Below are 27,565 nucleotides of genomic sequence, written 5' to 3' on the forward strand. Positions count from 1 at the left end.
TATATGTGTGTGAATGAAGGGAGGATAGAGGAATGGTGAGGATGCAGGGCGTAGAAGTGGCAAAGGTGGATGAGTTTAAGTACTTGAGATCAACAGTTCACAGTAATGGTGAGTGTGGAAGAGAGGTGAAGAAGAGAGTACAGGCAGGATGGAGTGGGTGGAGAAGAGTGCCAGGAGTGATTTGTGACAGACGAGTACCAGTAAGAGTGAAAGGGAAGGTCTACAAGAGGTTAGTAAGACCAGCTATGTTATATGGGTAGGAGACAGTGGCATTGACAAAAAGGCAGGAGTCAGAGCTTGACGTGGCAGAGTTGAAGATGTTAAGATTTGCACTGGGTGTGACGAGGATGGACAGGATTAGGAATAAGTATATTAGAGGGTCAGCCCAGGTTGGAAGGTTTGAAGACAAAGCCAGAGAGGCAAGATTATGTTGATTTGGACATGTGCTGAGGAGGGATGCAGAGTATATTGGGAAAAAGATGCTAAAGATGAAGCTGCCAGGTAACAGGAAAAGAGGAAGGCCTAAGATAAGGTTTATGGATGTGATGAGAGAGGACATGCAGGTGGTTGGTGTGACAGAGCAAGATGTAGAGGACAGGAAGAAATGGAAACAGTTGATCTGCTGTGGCGACCCCTAACAGGAGCAGCCGAAAGAAGAAGAATAAGATATATATCTTTAAAAGTGAAGACTGCACTTTTTTCATTTCTTTGCTTTCAGTTTTAACAATTGTTATATTTATTTATTTACTATTTATTTTACCATGAGTCTTGACTGACTGTTCAAACTTAGCTTCAGACTTTAAGTATGGCCATGGTAAAGCTTTATAAGCATTGTGTATGCTTATTCTATTTCATTATGGTCACACTTATTTTTCTCAAGTCTCAGTCTCAGTGCAGTTGACCTTACTGCATAAGAATTTAAAGTAAATGTATGCATTGCTGGATTATGGTCAAATGGGGCCCTAGGCATGGAAATAGACAAGACCTCTCCCTCCCCCTTGCCATACTTGGCTGTCTCTCCCCATTTACCATAAAATACAGTTCAGATCTGTCAGTGCACGCACTATTTTCTTCTTCACTGTAACAATGATCAGAGATTTAGATTTCATTTCAAACTTTTATTTCAAATTTTACAGTAAAAGCACTAATAGTAATTTGCTACAAAAAAAACATACTCAAACTGAAAACATACTTGGTATAAACAGTAAATTCTCTTCCCTTGAAACTCACATTTATTCTAACATCTATTGAGAATACATCTGGCAGCCCATTAAACTACAAGAGATCTGCTGGATTCCTAGTCGAATAATCACTAATTAGTGCTTCACTGTTTGTAGTATATGCAAAAAGGACACCGTGTACCATACCTAAATGGAACTTGTGCCAAAGATTTTTCTGACTATACTGTGATAGTGCACTTGTCTGGGAAGCAAGTCTAATACCACTAAGTTGACACAATATTCTGCCTTTAAAGGGTCTGTTGGTTTTCCCAACATAAAACCCTTGACAGCTATCACAAATAGCTACATATATAATATTCCTTGTTTTATAGTCCACATATGTCTTCAGATGATACATTCGACCAGAGATGGGACATTTAAAACAATTATTGGTATCTATATGGGGACATGCCTTGCACTTCTTACAGGGAAAAGTGCTCATTCTTTGGAACAATTTCCTTTTTCTAGCCTTGGAAAAAGTGCAGGATAGTACAAGAGGAGGAGATTTATCTAATAAAACTAAAATAATTGAAACCCGCTGGATAACTGACTTACAAGCAGACAGGAGCCCTGTACTTAATGGAATGATTCCTTTGAAACCAATATTAAAAGGCAGGAAGCTCAGGAGATAGTTTGGCTGAACTGCACTGTAAAAGAGGAAATGTTTTAATTAAACAGGATCTGATTAAGGCATAACCAAAAGCGGTCATCCTGATTAGTCTGACTGATTTTACTGTCTTTAATTTTGTTTGCACTGAGTATTTTATGTTTGAATAAATTCTTTCTATGATGGTGCATTTTTACAGGTCAGAACAAATCTCTCTCCTTGGTGATACTGCAGCTTATTTTATGTAACTTTGTTGTTTTAACACAGCAGTCTTCAGCGAACCAGAAGTTTTTTGCTTTTGTACTAACTTTAGATACGTGGTTAGAGAAGAGGGAATCCCCAAAGCCGTTGTTAGATTTGGCAACTGTTAGTAGGCCTTTGTTGATGGATCTTAGTGCTCTAGAGCTAGAGTAGGGCTGAACAAGGTATTTGAAAGAGGGAAAGTTATTTGTGTGGTTGAGTATGTAGTGTATGAAGGTTAGTTGGTTATGGATCAGAAGATTAGGAAGTTCTAGCCATTTTAGATGCTGCAATGCGTTGCAGTGGTGTGATCGGCAAGGGAGGTTTGAGACAAATCTTGCTATTTTGTTGTAGCATGACTCCAATTTATTTAACTCTGTTTTTCTGAGGTTTGTAAATATAGGTGAAGCATAACGGAGGGTGTAAAGTAGGTGGGTTCTGGATATGGCTTGTCTTGTGGAGTCACTTAGGAAATGTTTGATCATATAGAGTGAACCTACTTTGATATGTACTGTTTTGATGGTTATGGCTAGGTGTTTCTTCAAACCTCAGGTTATCAGTGGTCACTCCTAGGAGCTTAGTGTCCTCTAGTGGTTCCATTATAGTATTATTGGAAGACAGGATGGTGAAGGGGGCATGCTAGCTATGTGTTTTGTTACTAGTAAAGAGCATGAGCTTAGTTTTATTTGGGTTGAGAACAAGTTGAGCATCAGATAGGAAACTTTCTATGTCATTGAAGGCTTTTTTGTTTGTTTGAAGGAGTGAAGAGATAAAGGGTGCCAAGCAAATAAGGGCGGCATCATCAGACTTATTAAATAACTGTTGCATGTTGAGTGGCTGTGGATAATTTATTTGTGAATATGGAGAATAGTAGTAGACCAAGTACTGACCCTTGGGGTATGCCAACTGACACAGTTAGCAGGGGTGATAGTTCATTATTCCATCTGACTGCTTGTTAGCAGTCTGATAAATAGTTAAGAAACTACAACAGGTGGATTTAGATAGATTTAAGGAGGCTTGCTTGTTGAAAAGTGGCTGGTGGGAAACTGTGTCAAAAGCTTTTGACATATCCAGAAAGACAGAGGAGACATGATGACCATTGTTTCTGAGCTGGTTAATTGACGTTAACGAGGGCTGTAGTGATACTATGTTTAGGCCAAACCCCTTGTTGAGAAGGGAATAGTAGGTTAATATGTAGTAGATATTGTAGTAGTTGTGTGTGAACACATTTTTCAAGAATCTTAGCAAAAGAAGGGAGAATACCTATGAGCCTATAGTTGCTGAGTTCATTGGATGTCCTATCTTTGTGTAGTGGGATTATATGAGAGGCTTTTCAGAGTTTGGGGCTGTATTGTTCTTTAATGGACCAGTTAATAAGGATAGAAACTGTGAAGAAATCATGTCTGATGAAATTTTCAGATAGTCATTGGGAAGCTGATCTGCAATGAGGGTTGTGAGTTTAAGTTTAGAAAGAAGTTTTTTTTTATGGTGCTGGTTTGTATAGGCTTAATTAAGAAGGAGTTAAGTAAATTTAAAGTATGAGTAGATAATAATAGAGGGGTATTAATGTTGCTTTTTACAAGTGATAGGATAGAGTTGATAAAATAGGAGTTGAACTGTAAAGCAACATTATCAGGTTGGAGCAGGGGTTGCGGTACGCCCAGGCTTCAACATTAATTAGTGGTTAATGACTTACCAGAACTTCTGTGGGTTATTCCAAAGTTTAACTTGAGTGGTAGTGTAGTACACTTTTTTGTCATGTTTAATTTGTTTTTAGCGTGATTACAGAGCTGTCGATAGTTGTGTAGTGATGTTTCATTTTTTGTGTCATAGTAATGATATCAGGCTCAATCCCTTTGTTTAAGGAGTTTTTGGTTTCTTTTGTGAGCCAAGGAGTAGTTTTGTATTGAGTCCAAAATTTTCTGAAGGGAGCTAGCTGACTTAGGATATTGATAAATTTATCATTAAAGTTTTGGACAACCATGTCAAGATGGAGGTGTTTCAGTGGAGACCAGTCACATTTTTGAAAAAGGTTTTAAATGCTTCAGGTGACAATTTTCTTTTATTGCATATGTATTTATAAGTAATATTTTTGGGAGAATTAATACGTTATCGAATTAGGTAGGGAAGTCTGTGCTCACTTAGACTGACTGGTAATGCAAATATACTTATTTGTACTGATTTCAAATTTGTTAACTTCGCGATTGTCTAAGTATCTACTTATAGCTGACTATTTTTACGATTTTATTTGGTTTTATAAAGGGGCTTATCTCATCTTCCTATCTTCCTTGACTTCAGTCCTCTCCTTACTTTACTAGCTCTGCTACCTCTACTCTTTCCCCCTCTTCTCTCTTAGTCTATCTTGTCTTTTCCACCTTAACATTCAACTTTTCACAGAACCTGCATCTTTTCCCCCTAACGTTACTTTGCCTCTATTCCTGACTACCCTTGTACTTACAGGTCTGAATATACCACTCTCTTCTCTTTTTAGTTTTACAGTTTTACCTAAGGATGCATCTAACCCTCCAATGCTTACCTTTCAGACTATTCCCAGCTGGAGACTCGCCAAGTTAAAGCTATTAAGTGACCTAAAGTTGACCCAAACAAGACCTGCTAAATGACCTTGAATGCTCAACATATGTCTATGATTTGCTTGTAAGATTTACTTAAGATAAAATAACATACAGTTACTGTTACAGCTATTACTGTTGTTGGGCATGCACACTAATCTTGTTAGTCTTCCTCCGTACTCCCATCCTCCTATTATAAAGTATTGTCTGCATAGAATAATCTAAACATTTTTTTTTTCTCAGTTAGGATGCTACTCTGCCCTATTATTAACCTAAACAAATGTTTTCTAACTGACTAAGAACCTAATGGCAATTCCCTCCCTCATCTACCTCATTCACTAGAAACATCTCTTGCTTTGCAATTATTTTAAATCTTCCTTATTTTACTTTAATTCACTCTCTCTAAATTCACCCCAAATAGCTGAACTTACTGATTGTCTTTCTGCTGGGTGATCAGCCAAGCAGCCAAGACAGGCTCAGCCTGCTCCATTCATCCTCACTACACTCGGACTAATTCCGCTCCCCTACACCCATTCCTACCCACCCCTGAAAATATCACATTTATTGTTAATCATATCTTTCTCCACCCACTAGAGCACATCCCATTCCTCTCACTCCAAACCATTCACAAGCTACCTTTGACTCTACCTTACTAACTACTTGCTAATCCCCCAATCACCCATCACATCTACCTAATAACTGATCTCTTAACACCCCTCTCACTCACTTTGCATACTACTTCTTAAAAACACCTCCCCTCAAAATCCCTGAAATACTATTCTTAACTCCCCCTATAAGGCAACACTCATATTACCACTCCTTACAAATAACTTTCTAACAACTTGTAATACACTATCCCCCTTAACCTACCCTCCATTCCCAAAGTCACTACTTTTGCTACAAACTTCCTTGCTAAATTAACCCTTATCTCCAGACAAATCTACTGAAAACCCTAAAATATTAATCTGTTTCCTAATTGGTCAAATATAACAGGAGATCTATGTCTCAAAAGTTTCCTATATATACCTTACTCCACCTACACTCCAACCCATCGGTATATCATGTTACTAACACTTCTTTGTACACCCATTCTTCTACTCCTTTATGACCTCACCACTTATGACACACAAATACAGCCACTCCACCTCCCTCTAATGTCTATTCATAACCAGTCTCTAAATCACAATACACAATCATAACTTCTGCCTCTATCTTCCCTATAACAAACTCTTCCTTACCGAAAATCAAAATTCCCTCTATACCTCTTTCATCCCCAAAACCAAAACAAAATACTACTTCTTCTATCACCTCTCCCTCCCTATCTCAACCAATCATACAAACACCTTGCTTCTTCCTGGTGACATTCATACTAACCCAGGACCAAATTCCCTCCTCTACAAAACAAAAAATGTCACCACACAACCTGATGCATCTCAGCACAAACTACCAGATAAGCATTTATCACTATACTCTATGAACACCCATAGCATACTCAACTCTCAGCACATCACCCTATCCCCTCTATCCCACCTTCCCCCTTCTTTTCCACTGCTGAACTACTGACTGACAACTGCAAAATCAATGATCACAGTACTCTGACTATAGCTGCACTATATATACCACAAGGGGACAACATCATTCCTGGCTCACAGTCAACATATACAATGAAACTATCATCCTTGGAGATGTCAACATCAGTTGGCTATCACTCACCACAAACAACCCCAGATCTTTATTTACATGCATGGTTTCTCCCAACTTATCTCCACTCCCACCCATTTCAATAAATTGACAAATTCCAGTTCAGTTATTGACTGGATACTAGTATGCAACCCACGCAAATACCATTATCCTGAATCATTACCTGACTCCCTCAGTGACCACTCACCAATCAGAGTATGCAGATATTCCCCTCACCACACCAGACCTCACAAATACAAAGAATGTCAACAGACTCTCCAACTTCCATCCTGATACCCTCAATACCCTACTCTCCTCTATAAACTGGTCCTTCCTAACTTCTACCTCTTGATGAAGCAGTACAAACAATTAATTCCATACTTCTAAACATACTAAACTCTCTTGCTAACCAGAGCACTGTTAGAGTTAAATGTCTCAGTTCCCCCTGGCTAACACAAAATACATGCTCTCTAATGCATAAAAGAGATATTACATGGAACACCTGGACTAAAATGAATTCTCCTCCCCATCTGCAAGCATACAAGGAACTACATAACCTTACCAAAAAACAAATTAATACGGATAAAAAAAATTGTACAATAAATCCCAAACCACACACACGACTAACCCAAAAAGTTCTGGAACTCCATAAATCAAACATTTCACCCAGGAAACCCCTCAACTCCAAACTCCTGCCCAAATAATACACCCCATAAAACTGCATCCATATTTAACTCCTATTTCACAGACAACCTTACTAAACTGATGCAAACTTCAAACTCTGTAAACTCTCCTGACCCCCCCACCTCCCCTAAACAAAACAACCCTTTCTCTCTAAAACCACTACCCACAAGCTATATAAAACAATTGCTTCTCAAACTGAAATCCTGCTCTTCATCTGTTGACTGCCTTCCTCCATTCTTCATTAAGACAGCTGTCAACTGTCTATCCTTTCCCATCTCCATTCTTATCAACTGCTCTATAACTGAATCCAAAGTACCCTCTATTTGGAAACAACCTTATCCATTCATAAAGAAGGTAACTCCACTGAATGTTTAAACGATAGACTGATAGCATTTCTGCCCCCTCTATCAAAAATCCTGGAAAAATGTGTACAAAAACAAATCCTGGATTATCTAATTCATGGAAACTTACTTACCTCCACTGGGCATAGCTTCCATCTCAACCATAGTACCTCTGTAGCCCGTATTTCTATCACTAACTCTATCTCTCTAGCTACAGACAACAACAAGCTCATCTCCTGTCTCTTCCTAGACCTATCCAAAGTGCTCGATACAGTCTCCCACTCCCTGCTCCTTGCTAAACTCTCAGACCTAAATCTCTCTAGCTCAACTATCTCCTGGTTTGCTAGTTACCTCTCTGACAGAACAGCAATCAGTTAAATGGCTTTCTTCAATATTGTCTTCTCTCCCCATCAAGATGGGAGTCCCTCAAGGATCAGTACTAGGCCCTTATTGTTCAACATCTTTGCTAATTTACTATACACTTCCTTTCCACAATCTTCTCTCCTACAATATACTGATGGCTCCACAGTCATCATCACCTCTGATAACCTCTCAGATCTGCACAAAATCACTCAATTATCTTTCACATCTATTAAAACCTGTCTCACTGATAATCAGCTAATCTTAAATACAGTGAAGACCAAACTATTGCTTTTTCATCCCAAATCCCTCAAACATCTGAACCCTTCTTTTTCTGTCTCATCCTGTAACAATACTATAATCACAGTTTAATCACATACTAAGCTTCTGGGAGTCACCATAGATGATCGGAACAAGGAAAAGATACTGCAGCAAACTGTGTTCAATATAAACCAAAGCAACAGTCAAAAAACGAATGACAGAGACATTCACTATTTAATAAAACCAAGTACAAAAGCAGTACAAAAACTAAAGCTTTCGATTTCCCCTTCCTCAGTGCTTATAAAAAACATCCATAAAACCATTTAAATAATTCAAACATATAACCATATGACACAGTCAACCAATCAGAACAAAAAAATCAATTAACTATCATTGCACCTAAAAATATTTCACTTATAAAAATGAGTGCAACATCATCTGTTTTTTTCAGTAGTACTGGTTTTAAACTTACTGCATTATTCAATCCAGGATATACATCCACTTTTAGCCTTAAAATCCATGAGAACTCTATGTTCTCTAACATATTATTCATATCCCCGCCCCATCACTCTTTTGCACTACTCTGATAACTCAACATTTAAAAGAGTGTCCTATACCTTTGTCCAACACATGTCTAGCTAGAGCATTAGTTTCAATACTTCTTTTAATTTCTGACCTATGTTCTTTTATACGTTCTTTTAATTTCCTATTACATTTTCCTATATAAATAGGATGGACACTGTATGCAAGTAGCTGAATACACTATTTGTGTCATATTACAACAAGCATAACTATCAAAGGTATATTTTATCTTACTAGTGGGATGAATGAAATATATGTCAGTTAAAATATCTTTACAGCAGCTACAGTTCAGGCAGGGATAAGTACCTTGTTTAAAATTAATCTTTTCCTTATTCACAGACAGGTCCTTATAACACTATCTACTCTTAAGATTCCTTTCATTTCTGTATCCAAATACAGGTTGCTCACCAATGATCTGTTTTAATTTAGGCATGGTCAGAAGTATATTCCAATTTTTTCTAATAATTCTTTCTACATCAAATGTTTTATTATTGAATGTTGTAATATATCTCAACTTATTATCACATCTTGGGGGGGATTATGATATAATAGGATTTCACCTTTAGAACTAAAATATGAGGCTGTATTATCCGCCCTTCCTTTTAGAATTTCATTCATAATTTGATACACCATGTCACCTGTATAACCTCTCTCAATGAACTCTAGGGCTATTTCATTAATTTGTTCTTTATTTGTTTGTTCATCAGTATTGAGTCTACTTACCCTAATAAATTGACTCTTTACTATGCCCTTAAAAATATGTGGGGCATACATACTACTTTTATGTGTGTATCTATTTGCATGAACTGGTTTCTTAAACACACTAGTCATTCTTCTCTAAATTTTATATCCAGATATGTAATAATTTCTGGAGAATACTCCATCTTAAAGTTTAAGAAATCAGTGCTATTTTCTAGATACCCCACAAACTTCCTTGGACTATTCTCACCCCCCTTCCAAATAAAAAAAAAAATATCTACGAATGTTTTGTAAAACACAAGGTTGGAATCAATATAGCCTTCATTCATGTGTATATACTTTTTCTCCCGTTGCCTCAATACAAGATTGGCATAGGTGTTTGCCATAGGTGTACCCATGGCAACATCTGATACCTGCAAGTATGGTTTCCCATGAAACAAAAATATATTGTTGTTCAGTATGACATCAATTATTTGACATAGAGTCTCAATTTCCTTATTGGCCATGTCTGTTTCCATGTTCAAAATTCCCATATCATATCTACCCCATACTGATTGGGGATAATGGTAACGAGAGCATTTATGTCTAAACATACAAACAGGAAACCAGTATCCTTATATTCACAGTGCCACTGATATATCTTACATAAAAAGTCAGCTGAATCTTTTATGTAGCTCTTACACACCTGCAAATAATTGCTTAAAGTTTGTTATACATATACTGAGAGAGGTTCAGTTATCCAACCCCTCCCTGAGACTATTGGTCTTAATGGAGGATTGGTCAAAGATTTACGTATCTTAGGAAGGCCATAAATGCAAAGTATAACAGGACAAGGCACTGTAAAAAATTAAATAGATCTAAAAAGATACCATTCTGTATCTGCATATTGTATATTATCATGTAAACATTGGTAATGCACTTATTTACCTGACTATAGTCAATTCCCAAAAAAGTTCTTTCATCATCCATTAAAAAATCTTGCATAAGTTGCATATACTTATTTTTGTCAAACAAAACAATGGCCCTTCCTTTGTCAGCCTGTTTGCTAACTAAATCATGATTACTTTCCAGTTTTTTCAGGGCTTTACATTCATTGACTCTCTAGTTATAACACCTACGTGGTTTTTCTACCTCATATAAATGCCTAATTTCAGCCTCACATAAATCATGAAATGTTGATATATTAGGACAACTATATGGAATAAAAGTACTTGTTCTCTTACACTTTCTATTATAGTCCATAGTAGACTCCTTAAAAAGCATTTAGGTTAAAATTTCTAGCAAATAACTTCAAGTCAGTTAATGCATGTGATACATTATTACTTCCATAGGTATGAATTGAAGTCTTTTGTTAAAAACGTTTATGTCCATTTCTGTTAATGTATAACCCGACAAGTTTACAATACTATTGTTATTCATGTTTACAGTATCTATTTCAGATGTGTCATCTTGTTTTGAACCTGTGGGCTGTTGTTCTTCATTTCAGTGATTGAGAACGCCGTCCTGGTCTCCCCCTGGAAACAGACCTCAGTTTCACCTCTATTTTCTCTAGTAGCTTCATGACCACTGGTTTGTCAACTTGGAAAAATCCTCCTTCAATTTCGTGCTCGCATTCACCAAACCATTCTTTCCAGTACCCAGATCTGCTAAACATATGCCATTCACAGCAGAAAGTTCCATACCTTCTAACTTTTGGGTGATGGCTTGTGGATTTTGATTGGCTAATTCATTGCCAATAGGAGCACTCAAGTTCAACTCTGATGATTTGTTCATTCTTTCAGTTGTCCCTTCGTTTTTGGTCACATTCATCAAAATTACTTCCTCATTACCAAAAGTATCTAACTGATCCAAAGGTACTCGTTTCTGTTTATTGATATCAATTCTTATTTGATTTTTCATTTGATCTTTGGGCCAAGAAAAAATCTGCTGGGGTGGTTGAGGAGAAAGGTAGTTTGAATGAAGAGGTCAAAGCTAGAATCAGAGGGGCTGCAGCCAACTGGCATAGAGTATCAGGTGTAGTCTATGACAGAAGAATGCCAAAGAAGCTGAAAAGTAAGATGTACAAGGCAGCGGTTTGACCAGTACTACTATATGGTACAGAAACCTGGGTAGTAAAGGCAGAACAGTTGAAGAAGCTAGAGGTGATGGAAATGAAGTGCTTGAGAAAGGTGGTAGGATGCACACTGTGGGACAGATGAAGAAATGAGGACATAAGAGCAGAAGCCGAAGTAGTTCCAGTTGCAGAAAAGATCAAAGAGAACAGATTACGGTGGTTTAGGCACATGTGTAGAAAAGCAGAAGACAATCTGGTGAAGAAGATTTGGGACAGACAGGAAGAAGGTAAGAGGAAGCGAGGACATCCAGCAAAGAGGTGAATGGGTTGTGTGAAAGAAGATCTGTGACAGGCATGAGTATTGAAGAAGGCAGGAGAAGGGCACTAAATTGAGAGAGTTGGCGACAGTTAACATGATACCCCAACCCCATGCAGAAAAATGGGAAAAAGGGGGCAGATGATGATGATGATAGTTAATTGATTTTTTGTTCTGATTGGTTGGCTGTGTCATATGGTTATATGTTTGAATTATTTAAATGGTTTTATGGAATTGTTTTTTTATAAGCACTGAGGAAGGGGAAACCTGAAAGCTTTGCTTTTTGAACTGCTTTTGTACTTGGTTTTATTAAATAGTGAACATCTCTGTTAATTTTTTTGACTATAGTCACCATAGTGACCAGCTCAAGGCTGACCTACATGTGCAGAAATGCATTAGGAAAACTCATCAAAAAAGAAAGAAATGAATTTGAGAATATGGTGGATGATCTAAATAAAACAACAAGCTTCCTAACATTTAAAATCAGTGGTTTTGGGAAGGAAATAGATTTTTTGGATATCACACTATACTTGGATTGTGAAAATCATGGTTTGCAAAGCAAGATATACAGGAAACCTTGTTTTACAAATCAGTATCTGCATAAGGAAAGTCTACACCCTGAACATATGAAGAGAAATGTAATAAAAGGACAAATGATTAGGCTAAGTAGGCTAACATCCGACAATGACATATACCATACGGAACTATTGTTATTAAGGAAATTGTTCATTGAGAGAGGATACCAATTAAAATTGTTGAAAAAATTGGAAAGAGAGGTAACAAATTTAAGACAAGGAGTTGCAAAACCAATCTTGTTGATTAAGAAGAATGAGTTTTTGGTAGGGAACATCACAAATAACACATTGACTCCAGAGATAAAAGATTTCTGTACAATGTTTCCACTACCCCTGTCCAATGAAATGTCGCATATCAGGGGTATTGTAGAGACAAACTGGAGGATAATTTTGGGAAATAGAGACCTCATGACAGTTTTGGGGACAACACCAATATTTACTTACAGAAATGTGGTTAATGTTAAGAAGATATTAGAATACAAAAGTTGTAATAGAGAGATAGTCACTAGAGCAGTAAGTAATAAAAAGGGAACTTTCTCATGTAAAGATTGTAAGCAATGTCGATATATCAGCAACACTTCCTTTGTGACGTTGAAACATCTGAATAGAACACTCTGGGCACACAAGTATTACAACTGTAACAGTGACCATGTTGTTTATTTGGCGACATGTGTCACATGTGGAAGTTACTATATTGGTAAAACAATAAGATTTTTGAAGAGACGTATTTATGAACATGTCTTGGCAATTAAAAATAAGGATACTAATAATTCCTTAGCGAGACATGCTCTAATTTGTGATAACTTCAAGAAATTTGAATTCTTCGTATTAGATCAAATAGACAAAGGAGTGTTGAAGGGTGACATCAATAATAAATTAGAACAGAAGGAGACTTTGTGGCAGTTAATATTAGGGGCTGATTCTTCCCCAGGGCTAAACGACACTATAAATATAAAATGTTTTCTATTATATAGGTAGTTTTAACTAATATAACAGATTAAGTAGACGATTAATCAATTTTTGCATTCATTACGTCCATAGGCTGGTTGTTCATGCTCCATTTGGAGTCACGATTCATAGATCTATCAGTTGATAGTAGAAGGGGCACTAAGAAATGAAATGTTTGTGTGTTTTAAACATGTAAATAGGATAGTAGTCCAGGCTACGTGATGGAGTCATGCACTTACAGATTCATTAGTTGATAGCAAAAAGGGACATTAGAAAATTAAATGTTCTATGTACTTTCCAAGTTTGGACAATTTGGTAACTATGAAATCTATAAGTTCACAATTTATATATTTAAGATTATGAACATTTGATAAATTCAAATTAATTTTATATTATCATATACAGTGAATGTATCTTGGGAGTTTGTATATTTAATTATTCATTTAAAATATTTAAAATATGTATATAATAAGAAATAAGTATATATATGTTTGTATTTTGATTTCTAATAGATAGATATAAGTCTAATTTGGTTAAGAGTAAAAATTCACAATATTCATCACACAGGTGTTGTAGATTTATACATATATAAAAACATACATTTTGCAAACAACGTTAATATACAACAATTTTTCATAGCAATGTTGTCATTATGAGAGAACATAAGTAATGGCTTGTACTATTTTAATGATGTTTTTATAACATATTGTATTAATGATGGTTTAATAACAATTTAATTTCGTTTGAAAAAACAATAATCACTAATTTATTCATTAGTCATTTTACATCACTTCCTGTCTTGTATAAAAACGGGAACATGGGAGAGTTCCCGTTTTTCTGATGAAGTCCATGTTTTTAAATAAAGTGGAAGAAAGCGCTAAAAGTACATCTACTTGTCAGTCATCTTTTTGCAAAGCCCGAGCCTTCTGTTTTTTGTTTGTGGTTCTGTTGTTTTTCGGCAAGTCCGGATATCGGTCATTCATACAAGATTTGTGACAGGCATGAGTACTGAAGAAGGCAGGAGAAGGGCACTAAATTGAGAGAGTTGGCGACAGTTAACATGATACCCCAACCCCATGCAGAAAAATGGGAAAAAGGGGGCAGATGATGATGATGATAGTTAATTGATTTTTTGTTCTGATTGGTTGGCTGTGTCATATGGTTATATGTTTGAATTATTTAAATGGTTTTATGGAATTGTTTTTTATAAGCACTGAGGAAGGGGAAACCTGAAAGCTTTGCTTTCTGAACTGCTTTTGTACTTGGTTTTATTAAATAGTGAACATCTCTGTTCATTTTTTTGACTATAGTCACCGTAGTGACCAGCTCAAGGCTGACATACATGTGCAGAAATGCATTAGGAAAACTCATCAAAAAATATGTCTGCTTTACAGAAATAAAAAATTCTTAACTAATGAGTCCCAAATCTCTCTTTCTTATGTCTACCTTCTCTCTAGTCTCTTATATAGCTCACAAATCCTCATCAACCTCCAGACCTCCCTTTAACTAAACTCAAAACCACCTATAATAAAGTTGCCAGATTTGCTGCTAACCAAACCTATAAATCGCACCACTGGCACTCTCTCAAGACCCTAAACTGGTTAGAATTTCCACACCAACTACTTCTATCCCAACTACTAATCATGCATTCCATTCTAAACAAGCAGTCCTTCTGCCCAGACATATCCTCACTTGTATCCCTATACACCCCTTCCAGGACACTCAGAAGCACTGACCAAAATGTACTAACAATTTACAAACCAAAAAGAACAACAGGATAAAATCTCTATAGCTACTCTCCTTCCCTGTCCTGGAACAAGCTTCCCCTGACTATTAGAAATATGAATCACCCTCACCGATTCAAAACTGCCATCAAAGACTTTCTAACAAATACCTGAGCATGCCTCTGCAAACACCCCTCCACAAAAAAATTTCATCCTCCCGTCCCCCTATCCTACAAACCACCTCCTTACCCTACTCCCCTCCCTCCCCTTCTCTTCTCACTCTTCTTAATTATACTCTTCCTAATAAATCTTTTCTAAAATCTACTGTACATCATTGGCTTCAACTAAATCCTATACAGTTCCTCACAGTACATAAAATAATATTCCAGAGCTACAAAATGCCATAAATGCACTGAATCAATATACGTACCACTGCCTGCATAAATGTATATACTAGCAACTACTTCTCTAGTAATGTGAAATGAAACTGTCTAGAAAATATTTTGTTCTATTAAGATTTATTGAGAACTATCACTTCAGAACTGTAGATTATCTATATTAGTATACTGCTTATTCTTTGTATTTTCTGTGGAGCCCCAACTCTGCTAATTACTTGTACTCACAATGTGTTCATGAAACTATCTTGTATATAATCATTTCCAGCTGCTGTTAAATTATCCCTGAACTCAGTGTTTCTCAAACTTTTGTATTACTATATGTGATTTCTTAATTCTAAGAGCTATAGCTTTGTTATATTAACTTCAGTTTGTTTTATTCTGTGTGTTACTGTGGAGATTTTCTCTCTGGGCCTCCAATGAAAAAGGGCAATAGCTCAGTTGGACTATCCCAATCAACAAATGTCAAATAAATAGAATGAATAAATAAATAAATAGATGATCTTCAAAATTACAGACAGGTAACAGACAGACTACTCTAATTTACTAATAAAGTTAACAGAGGAACAGGTTTTGCATCAACATGCATTTTCTAAATCTAAACAACAAGAACTATCAACTGTAATGGCTGGCATGACTGACTGTAGCCACAGTAATTTATCTGAAAATAAAGAACTTACTGAAAGTCTGACAGTTGGTGCAGAGGATTAAGGCTCCAATCGCTTAAGGAGCTGCTTTCTTGTAGTCAATGGTATAGTGTTAGACACTCTTCTCCCAGTTGCCTGCTGTGTGATTCTGAGCAAGTCATTTAACCAGACAATGTTCCTGGGTTGTCCTTAAAAATTAGGCTGCTAAAATAGCAGCACATAATCTGCCTTACAAGAATTATGAAACTTTAAATGCATGACATTGCAAGAACACCGTTATGAAAGGTACAGATTACTCCTGGCTTCTCACAATAAATTGCACAGTTGCAGTAGTTGAAAGCTTGATTCCCTCAGACTACATTTACAAACAATTCATGAAAAACCAATTAATACTTCTTCTCTGTTGTTTCAGTAATATAATGCTTGTTTGCAGTCATAAGTTAAAAAAAGTAAGCCATTGAACAAAAGCAAAAATCTGATTTCATAAACAAAAAAAATAAATAAAAAAAATAAAGATAAATTAATAAATAAAAATCTTTAAAAACAGACACACTAGACCAAAACTATACGGTCTTTAGAATGGTTACAGGAAAAACAATTACTTACAAGGCTACTTCTGCAAACACAACCATTTTTAACACTACTGAGATACATATACATATACATATACATATACATATACATACGTACATATGAATTTGTTTAAATAAATTATATATCTTAGTAGAAAATAATAAATACATACCAATGCTACAGAACTATAAGGTCTTTAGAATGGTTACAGGAAAAACAATTACTTACAAGGCTACTTCTGCAAACACAACCATTTTTAACACTACTGAGACACATATACATATACATATACATATACATACGTACATATGAATTTGTTTAAATAAATTATATATCTTAGTAGAAAATAATAAATACATACCAATGCTACAGGTCAGTCATCCTCAATGTAAAATTTTATTATTTTTTCTTGATTTAAATTATATCTTTTGAGAAGGATTACCAGGATACTAAGTGAGCACCTGCGAGATGCAATCAGTAAAAATAACATGCTACTCCCTGAGATTGTGAAAGTGAATGTGAAGTGATGACTTTACAACAGGCTCTGTAAGAGTAAAAACTTGGTAGAACACACACACACACACACACACACACACACACACACACACACACACACACACACACACACACACACACACACACACACACACACACACACACACACACACACACACACACACACACACACACAAACCCCCACACACACAGCTTCTATTCAGACCTAATTCACAACGCAGCAAACACACACACACACACCATTTGTTTGGGCCATAGCACTTACAAAAAAAGAGTGAGAGAGAAATAGTGCCTCACTCTTACTAATTCACTCTACAATAATCTGTTAATGCATCTAAATCCGAATCTGCCTGGTTCTTCCTGTCTGGATCATAGCACTTGTAAGGTTTGCAGCAATAACAAAAAAAAAAAAAAAAAAAAAAAAAAAGAGAAATCTCTTGTTCAATACTGAGCATGCACTTGTAAGAGAAATCTCCTGTTCAGTTCAGTACCAAAAACTCAAATCACCAGTGCTAATTCTTGGAAGTCTCTCATTTACTCTGCTAGCCAGCTTCAGTCTCATTGTCAAAAAGTATTGGCCAATCAAACTGGAGCTGGTATGCGGAACAGGAAATAAGCACTAGAGAGAAAAAAAATCTAACAGTAGTTCTGTGTGTTTGTGTTTGTGTGTTAAATTAATGTTAACCATTTGTTTTAAATTAATACTGATTGTCTAGGCCCCTTTCCCCCAGCCAGCACCGAGGTCTAGGCAGTTTACTAGGTTGCCTTCTGCTGAAACTGGCTCAGAACGTATATGGTGTGTTACGTTTGAGTAAGATGGTTTCACAACATACCCTTGAAGATGGGAAATAGACTGAAGTATACATGGTGCTTGTGTGTACATGTGTGTGGATGCAGGTGTGTATGTGAGTATCATAGTTCTCAACTGTCCATGATTTTGCAAGATGTCCTTGATTTTGCCTCATACTTTTGCCCTGTTCCTTATAAATATAGTTGATATTAAGCCTCTGTTCACCATCTATGTCTGCGTTGGGCCCTACAAACCCTATAGATGCTAAAAATAAATAAAATTAAAAAAAAGACTTGCTCATTCTCCAATTACCAAGCTTTATCAGGATCTCCATATATGTGGATGACGTAGTGGTGCAGTGGTAGAGTTGTTGCCTCACAGCAAGTGGTTTTCTGGTTCGATTCTCGGCTGGGGTGCCTTTTGTGCAGAGTCTGCATGTTCTCTCTGTGTTCATGTGACCTTCCTCTGGGTGCTCTGGTTTCCTCCCACATTACAAAGACATGCATCTGGAGCATTTCTCTCCAGGCCTTAGCTGAAAATTGGCTTTGTTCCAAGTCGGACTTTCCCGGTTAACAGATGTTAGATAAAAATAAAAAAAAATGTGGGTAATCAAAGAATGAGTGAACGACTTTAACCCTCCTTCTAGCATGGTATTAGGACACAGCTAGCCAGTCCATGTCTAGCATGGTATTAGGACATGGCTAGCCAGTCCATGTCTAGCATAGTATTAGGACATGGCTAGCCAGTCCATGTCTAGCATGGTGTTAGAAAACAAAACGTATGAGCCAGCAAACTGTGACCTGAAAAAACTTTATTGTTAAAAAGTCATGAAAAACAACAAATAACCAAACCGGTTTCGGCCGGACAAAAGCACAGCCTTCCTCAGTGTAGAATAAAATGATCAATTGTTGCTGTTTAAATACACCCATCTGAAAGATCATTGTTTCATTCTAAAATTGTTCATTTAGACCAGGTGGAAATAATCCACCCAATTTAACAATCTACTTTTTTTCTTTGGAATTTAGAATAGAATGCCAACCTGTTTTGTTAAGTTTGTTACCTTTGATAACATCAATAACCATAAAAGAAAATTTGGCAGTTTTATGTACCAGATAATGTTTGCATAAGGCATTGTTAACTTTTTTGTTTTTGATATTGCTGACATGTTCAGATATTCCTAGTCTAAGGGGACGTGAAGTTTGTCCAACATAAAAAGATCCGCAAGTGCAGGTAGCCAAATAGACCAACCAATCACTACTGCAGTTAGCAAAAAAGTTCAGATCATAAACCGTAGCACAATTCTTACTGGTAAATTGTTTGGATTTACTTACTTTGTCACAATTGGTGCAATGGCCACATGGAAAACAACCGGTCAAAGGTTCACCAGTCAAAGTGGTCTGTAGTGTCTGCGACTGACTACTGTCATGGGAATGTTTATAATGATTAAAACAAGAACCTAAGTTTTTCCCTTTATGAAATGAGAAGAGACATCTTTCTGGTATGATGCTAGCCAATTCATGATCACATTGTAATATGTTCCAATGCCTATGTATACTATGGATTAAAGTATCCGAGTTCCTAGCATAAGTAGTTACAAATCTGATGGGTTGTGATTCAGTAGTATTATGTTCTTTGTAGCAACTTTCAATGTTTATAAGAGCAATATTTAAGATGTGTCCCTACATTTGGGGTTTTGTACTCCCATTATTTTGGCTATGTCCAGATTTTTTGTCCTAATAGGTTGAGAGCTATATAGCTAGCTTAATATAAATATATATATATATTCATACCAGTACCTAGCAGTGACAATAGTGAATATTCTGCACATGTGCTGTTAGAGTTTAGTTGAAGTAAGTGTATTATATTAGTTCATAGGTTCATAGGTTCATAGGATGATATTAGGCTATTTGCCCAGAGGCCCTTTTAAGCCTAGCCAAGAATTTCACCCATGTTCCCACAAAGTCAACACCTGTTTTTCCTGTCCAGCAGGGATACAGGTGGGATCACAGGGGTATAGTTTCTGTTTTCCATCCAGTCGTCCAGGTTCCTCTTAAAGAGGGCTAGTAAGGTACTCTGCTTTACATGGAGAGGAAGTCTATTCCACAGATGGGGGAGTCATTGGGACACAAATCTATACTGCCAACAAGTTCTATTAATGTCACAGACCAGGTTGAGACCTTGCGTGTGGGTTGCGGAAGTGGAGTTTGACTTACGGATATGCAGCAACTCCATCAAGGCTGAGTCAGAGATGGCCTTGTATGCCAGACACAGGACACCTCTTTGCAGTCTGTATGAGACTGAGTAGAGGGACAGGGCTTTTAGCCTATCTGTATAGGATAGCTGTTTGAGACCCTGGATTTTCATGGTCAGGAACCTCTGTGGTCTCTCCAACTGCTGCATGTGCGTGGCAAGGCACATGCCGAAGGAGGCATTGTACTCGATAATGGGTCTGATAAGGGATAAGTACATGGATGATATGACCTCCTTGTTCCTGGATGAAATACCCTTACTTATGATGTGGGCAATGTAGAAAGCCTTCTGTACAATGGAAGCAACATAATGGTCAAAAGTCAGGTTGCTATCAACCTGGGTGCTTAAGTCCCTCACTACTGATTGCATACTTAGTACATTGTTATTAATGTGATAATTAGTGGAGACACCATTTTCCCCAAAGGGGATAATTATGCATTTCTTGGCATTCAGTTTAAGGCCATGCTTCTGGCACCAGTCATTAGTTTGATTAAGGCCCTCTTGGAGGATTTTCACATCACTAGTGGAATTTAAGGCAGTGCTCAGCTTGCAGTCATCTGCAAACTTGGTCAGCTACAGACCACTGGTTTTGGCCTGCACTTCACAAAAGTATGTCCCAAACAGTATAGGCCCTAAGACCAATCCTTGGGGTACGCAGCTTGTTACAGGTCTACTACTAGAGGTGGCTTCCCCTATTTTGACTTAGTGGATTCTGTCAGTGAGCCAGTTAGCTACCCATCTGGTAGCATATGGGTTGATGCCTAGCTGGGAGAGTTTATCTATTATGCCCAAGGGGGGATTACTGTTGAAGGCTTTGGCTAGGTCAAGGTTGGTAGTGTGCACTGTCTTGCCTTCATCCATGGATTTGTTGACTGTTTCAAAGAAGGTGACCAAGTTTAACAGGCATAATCTCCCTTTAACAAAATCAAACTTGTGGGATCAAGTGTTTGGAGCTTGCCAATGTCCTTGTTTATAAAGGTCCATGATAATGTGTTCCATGGCCTTGCAGATCAGGCTAGTTAGGCTGATGGGCCTATAATTGCCTGAGTCAGTGGATGCTCCACCTTTGTGCAGAGGGATGACAGTGGCTATCCTCCATTCTGCTGGGATGAAGCTGGTGCACAGGCTTTGGTTGAATAGGGTACCTAGTGGTGCTGCGAACTCTTGCCTGAGTTCATGTATTACACAGTCAAGGATGCTGTCGGGTCCCATGGAGGCTGTATTTTTTGCCTTTGAGAAGGCATTAGTAACCTGCTCCCTGGTGATGTGGGGAGGGGGACAGGTGCTGGGGATGTCCTGGTTTACTGATGGGGGGACAGGTGGGTGAAGTTTTCACTGAACTTGTCTGCCAGCAGGTTGGCTATATCTATGGTGTTTGTGTATGTGGTATTATTGACCATCAATTCAGAGCAGATTTGGGAGTTACCTTTGAGATTGTGAACATATGCAAAGAAGGCCTTGTGATTGTCCTTAGTGGATGTGGCCAATTTGGACTCGAAGTCAGCATGGACAGCAATGTTTTCCATTTATTATAAAGTCTGTTTATTGCTGCTGTCCACCAGACAGGTTTACTCTTCCTTGAGAAAGATGATTTGGTCCTGTCAGGTATTGCTGAGTCCATGCAGCTATATAGGTGCTCATATAATTTTTTGGTGTAAGCTTGGACATTAGTGCTTGATTCAGCTGAAGGGATGGTGGCTGTGAAGTTGCTTATATCTGCTCTCAAGAGGTTGTAGTCAGCTTTGGAAAAGTTTTTTTTTTGTTTGACCCTGGCAAGGGGGGGTGGTCAGGGGAGATGGTGACTTCGAAAGTGATTGCTTTATGGTTGGATCTTACCAAGGAGGATGACACTGTAGGAGTGCTACAGTGTCTACTCATGTTAGTTAGTACCAGGTCCAGGATATTTTCACCTCTTGTGGGGGTGTTGACCCACTGATCTAATGCATTGGCATTGACAAAGTTTTGGAATCTCTGGGCCTTCATGTTTCAGCTAGAATAGGTCTTCCACTCTATGGTTGGGTAGTTAAAATCACCTAGGACCAGGGTAGAGGATGGATTCTTGATGGATTCAAGTAAGTCCACATAGGTGGAGTGGGCCTCCTGAGTCCCAGTTAGGGGTCTGTAGCTAGCTATGATTTGAATAGGTGTTTTGTCAACAGTTAACTACACCTGGAGTGTCTCTTGTGCATCATACTGTTTGATCAGCCTGGAGATGTGTATGTCTGATAAATATTGAAACTCCATCTCCCTCGGCTTTCTAGCCCTGTGTTTGTGGTCTGAACGTATGGTAGGATAAGTAACCTGGTAAGGCTGGGGTGCTCTCCGCAGCTTTGAACCAGGTTTCAGTGACTGCATAAATCTCAGCATCTTCCAGGGTGAAGAATGCTTGCAATGAGTGCAGTTTCATGTTAAGATGCCTAGCATTTAGCAGCATGACCTTTAAATTTCGTTTAGAAGAATTTTTCACATTGGTAATTTTTTTCTTCATGATTTTGCCTAAAAAAGGCACTATGGTGGAGGCAAGAGCCTTTGCCAGAAGCCTGAAGCCCAGGGGAGACAGATGAAGACCATTTCTGGCAAAGCTTCATGGTCTGTCAATCACGTCCTCCAAGGCTGTCAAGTATTGGATCCCCTTGGAATGACACCAGAAACTAAGCCAATTGTTAAAGTCAATAATTTTCTGTTTGTACTGAGGCATCATTCTGGGTGATGGCAGGATGCTGCTTAAGGCTATGGACATACATGCTTGGGACACACATTCAGCGAGCTCAGTCATTTTTCTCTTCATATAGTCAAGAGAGGTACATCTCAAGTCATTCATGCCAACATGGACTATGACAGAGTCATAACAGTACCTGTTGTTGAGAGACCTGAGTGCGTGAGTGATATGGTGGATTCTAGCACCTGACAAGCAACTTACTGTGACTTTCCCCTTGTCTAGCCTGGTGAGGGGCACATCTGTGTGTCTGACGATAGTCTCCAAAGACTAGTGTGTTGGGTTTGTGGCTGGGGCTTAGAGGCTGAGAAACACAGGCATGTGTATTATGTGTGGTGCTTGGTGCAGTGGGTTTTGATGTGTGTGTATGCTTTTGCGTCGGAGATCTCTTTTGTTTTGGTATGTTTTTGTTGAGAACCTCCACATATATTGGAATGTACTGTACATGTGTGGGTGGTGTTAGAGATGTGGTGTTTGTGCAGACAACCTTCTCAAAGCAAGCTGTACTAGCTTGTGATTGAGACAGCAAGGATTCTAGTTTCTTAATATAATTGCATCTCTCACATATTGTGTTCCTAGGTGGTAGAAGAAGAGGGTTGTCCATGTACATGAGGCAGTTGCTACAGTGCCTCAGGATGCCCATATTAACAAGACTATCAGGAGAAACCACAAAAAATTGTCTGTCCATTGTTGTCAGAATCTGTGGAAGAGAGGTAAAGGATGTTAGAGTGGGTACTATCTGAATTGAGTATCTATAGGTGTGAGTAGGGCTGGATAAAATCACAGTAGTTGCAAGGGAGGGTGTCAGTTACACAGGAGTGCTGGTAAGGGAAAAAATGCAACTGAGATACCTCGCAATGGGTTAAAACAACACAGCGGAAGTGCACAAAGAGCATACAACAAAGACTGATATAGCTTAGGACTTTATAAAAAGGTAGAATTGCATTTATTATATGTGTCCAGTCCATTCAGTTATATTTGTATAGGTGCCCTTAAAGTTCATTTAAATATAGATCTTTTGACATTCATATGAGTGACGAAGTAGTTTGTAAATAATCAGAGGTAAATAATCTAGTGCCTTTAACATATTATCTTTATTACTGTCTATTTTTATATGTGATGACTTGTGTGATAAAGAATTAAATGTAACAATAACTTTTTGAAATAAGTTGTTGAATCTGAGTGATTAGTAGTCATATATTACATATTATAGTCACATTATGAAGGCAGGAATGTTTCACACAGTATTACATATTATAGTCACATTATGAAGGCAGGAACGTTTCACACAGTATTACATATTATAGTCACATTATGAAGGCAGGAACATTTCACACAGTATTACATATAGTCACATTATGAAGGCAGGAACGTTTCACACAATATTACATATTATAGTCACATTATGAAAGCAGGAACGTTTCACACAGTATTACATATTATAGTCACATTATGAAGGCAGGAACATTTCACACAGTATTACATATTATAGTCACATGAAGGTAGGAACGTTTCACACAGTATTACATATTATAGTCACATTATGAAGGCAGGAACGTTTCACACATTATTACATATTATAGTCACATTATGAAGGCAGGAACATTTCACACAGTATTACATATTATAGTCACATGAAGGTAGGAACGTTTCACACAGTATTACATATTATAGCCACATTATGAAGGCAGGAACGTTTCACACAGTATTATTTAAGACAGGTGTGTTCATGGACTACTATTAGAGAATAGAGTTTTCTGTATTTATCAGTGGTAAAAATCTATGTTTTTAAACTATAGATTTTTATGCGTGTTACAATATCCAGGTACATACTCCAGTTTAGTGTTACGTGAGAGTTTGTTTTTGTTATATTTTAACAAATGAAAGTTAAAAGGAGTATATGCCTTTAAGATAGGTTACTTGACTAGAAAGGATACTTTTATTACTATTGACGTAGTTAGTCTTTAATTAGTATGTATATGTGATTGGTTTTAGAATTTTTAAAAAGTTTTAAATAAAGCTATATTGTTTTATTTATTATGATGGTCTGATGAAGCAGGATAAACACCCATGAAAGCACTTACCAAACAAAGTTGTTAACCTGGCCATGTTTCGGGTCATCAGTTCATTAGTTTGTATAAAGAAAAAAAAAAAAAAAAACTGAAGCAATGAATACAACTTCAGGTACAACTAAAGAGTGGCTAATCACATAGATGTATAACAGTTCTGTATACGAAGGAAAAAAAAACGAAATGCTGAGTTGTTCACTAACAGAAAACATGAAGACAGTGGAACACAGACATGATGTAATATCTTTTATTTGACCAACATAGGTTTTGCAATAACTCAAGCTTTTGGGATGGCAAGAGCCCTTCAGTGGGAGTTATTAATTTACCTGGTGCCTGGGAGAGTGCCTCATTGAAGAAACAACAAAGTTCTTGCTGTAGGAAGAAAAATGGCAGCAACAAAATCCAACGTCAAGAGAAAAAACCTTTAATAAAGAAGCAAAGCTTTCGGGTCCACACCCTTCCTCAATACTAAAACACATTACATCAGCAATTAAGACTTTAAATAGAACACCAAATCCATCACATGACTACAGCCAGCCAAGCATGTGATAGAGCAACAATTAAAACATTAAAAAGTTACTTAAAATAGATAAAAGTTGAAAAATCAAAGTTTGTTCTGTTGTATTTTAACTAAAATAGGTTTTAGAGATACAGCATTGTTTAAACCAAATGTAAAATCCACTCATATTCTTTAATTTCAAGCACATTGTTTAGCTCCCCTCCCCTAATGGATTTATATACTATATCTATTACACTGAACTTAATTTTATGGGAAATATCAGTGCACAGTATGTGCTTACATAATGCATTATTCTCATTTCCCCTACGTATATTCGATTTGTGTTCTATAATGCGCTCCTTCAATTTTCTAGTGGTTTTGCCCGCATAAAATGGGGGGCATGACACACAGGTATCTAAAATGGACCACATTGACAGTAGTACAGCTTGCTGTCAGCTTGCAATTATAGTTTACCTTGGTGATGGGATGTTCAAAAGTCTCACTTCCTTTACCTAATAAATCGGAGCAGCATGTACAACTCATACAACAAAATGTACCTATTCTTGTAGCTACTAATGGGATTGACATAACAGGAAAATTTTTATAGCATAATTTGCTTTTTAAATTTCTCAAATTTCTGTAACAAAAATAGGGCCTATCCCCTACAACATTCTTCACTTCGGAAGAGGCCATTAGAACAGGCCAATTCTTCTCTATTATTTGTTTTACATAATGTGACCGTACATTAAAAGTCATAACATATCTAGTTTTCTTCATAGTAGGCTTACAAATATCAGTAACTATTTGGTCATCAACTCCCATCTGAAAAATGGGTTTAGCAGTCGTACCCCTTTCTGTTTTGACCCAATTGCTTAATTCTAACACTTGTGCATGGTCATATCCGCTTGACATAAATTCAACTTTCATATCTTCCAGTTGCTGAAGGAAGACAGAATCATCAGTGTTAAGTTTGCTTGCCCTTCTACACTGTGCTAACATAACACCTCTGAAAACCTGAGGTGCATGCATGCTATGTCTTTTTAAATATCTCTCAGCATGTATCTCTTTTTTGTGGATACTGGTTTCAATAACACCATCCGTAATATGTAGGTTTAGATCCAAAAATGCAACCTTACTAGCAGAATATTGCATCTTAAACTTCAAAAAGGTCATAGTTTTATTTAAATACTCTATGTACTCATGGAGTTCTAAACTAGTACCCTTCCATACAACAAAACAATCATCAACAAAACGTTGGTATAAACAAACCTTCTGGTTTAACACATTAAAGTCACTGCACACATATTTCGTTAGAGGGCCTCATTGCCCAGTCCTTCCTATAACTTTGTGTGTGTGTGTGTGTGTGTGTGTGTGTGTGTGTGTGTGTGTGTGTGTGTGTGTGTGTGTGTGTGTGTGTGTGTGTGTGTGTGTGTGTGTGTGTGTGTGTGTGCGTGTGTGTGTGTGTGTGTGTGTGTGTGTGTGTGTGTGTGTGTGTGTGTGTGTCTGTGTGTGTGTGTGAGAGAGAGAGAGCTTGAAATTGTAGAAGGCCTGGTCATGTCCTGCTACAAAAATCTGAGGTTTGCATGTTACATTAGAGTCAGTCTTTTTCTTCATCGTCATCATTGTCATCATACATCCATCCATCCATTATCAACCCTCTTTTTACACATTTTCTACATGGAGTTGAGGTGTTGTGTCAACTGCTGCCATATCTCTCAATTTAATGCCACTCTCCTATCTTCTTCAACAGTAGTGCCTGACTGTCACAGGTCTTCTCTCGTGCAACCCATCCATCTCTTTGCTGGATGTCCTTGTTTCCTATTGGCTTCTTCATTTCTGTCCCAAATCTTCTTCATCAGATTGTCTTCATCTTTCCTGCACATCTGCTCAAGCCACTGTAACTTGTTCTCTTTGACCTTCTCTGCAACTGAAGCTATGTGGTCTTCTGCTCTGATGTCCTCATTTCTTCTTTTAAAACCACCGTTTGCATCCTAACACTCATCTGAGGAACTTCATCTCCACCACCTCTAGCTTCCTCAACTGTTTTGTCTTCACTTTCCTGGTTTCGGTACCATACAGTAGTACTGGTCACACCACTGTTTTGTGCACCTTACTCTTCAGTTTCTTTGGCATTCTTCTCACACCCTAACCTTGACACTTTGTGCCAGCTTTGACCTAGTCATTCAAACTTCCCTTCACCTCAACCACCTTTCCCAGACTGGAAGCTGTTAACCTGTACCACTATTTTCC

Source organism: Protopterus annectens, chromosome 7.part0 (assembly GCF_019279795.1).
Source record: "Protopterus annectens isolate FY-2018-M chromosome 7.part0, PAN1.0, whole genome shotgun sequence".
NCBI lineage: Eukaryota > Metazoa > Chordata > Ceratodontiformes > Protopteridae > Protopterus > Protopterus annectens.